This window comes from Gossypium hirsutum, chromosome A08 (assembly GCF_007990345.1).
Source record: "Gossypium hirsutum isolate 1008001.06 chromosome A08, Gossypium_hirsutum_v2.1, whole genome shotgun sequence".
NCBI lineage: Eukaryota > Viridiplantae > Streptophyta > Magnoliopsida > Malvales > Malvaceae > Gossypium > Gossypium hirsutum.
The window spans coordinates 106,079,108-106,079,713 of NC_053431.1; the positions used below are offsets into that span (position 1 = coordinate 106,079,108).

Below are 606 nucleotides of genomic sequence, written 5' to 3' on the forward strand. Positions count from 1 at the left end.
GACTACATCAACGTTAAAACCACGGCTGCTTTCATCGGCTTTGTTCTCATGACTTGCCACTGATAGTTATTCAGTGACATCTCTTCTATAACTCATAATTCGCTTTAGGTGTTTTATTGTTTAGAGTCCAATTGGCGACTGCATCGATTAATTCCCTAGTTGAGCGGTTCAAACCGTTGTAGAAGGTTTGAACATGTAGCTATAGAGGTAACCCATAGTAAGAGAACCTTCTCAATAAATCCTTATACCTCTCCCATGCATCATTTAGGGTCTCTTAATCCATTTGCATGAAGGAAGAGATACCATTCCTCAGCTTGGTTGTCTTAACGGTGGAAAATACTCTAATAAAAAATTTTCGATCATTTGCTCCCATGTAGTGATAAAACCGTGTGGTAGGGAGTTCAACCACTGTTTAGCCTTATTTCTTAATGAGAATGGAAACAACCGAAGGCGAATGGCATCGCCAGAAATGCTATTTATCTTGAAAGTGTCACAGAATTCCAGAAAGTTGGCCAAATTATTTGGATCCTTATCTTGCAAGCCATCGAACTGAACAGATTGTTGAATCATCTAAATGGTGTTTAGCTTCAGTTTAAAGTTATTTAC

General features: G+C 38.4%; 1 non-coding gene across 1 annotated transcript; it reads left to right on the forward strand.

Moving 5' to 3' along the window:
• Positions 1-209: 209 nt before the first annotated feature.
• Positions 210-316, forward strand: LOC121205947 (small nucleolar RNA R71). Its single transcript, XR_005901021.1, has one exon. It is a non-coding gene; the product is annotated as a small nucleolar RNA R71 (small nucleolar RNA).
• The last annotated feature ends 290 nt before the right edge of the window (positions 317-606 follow it).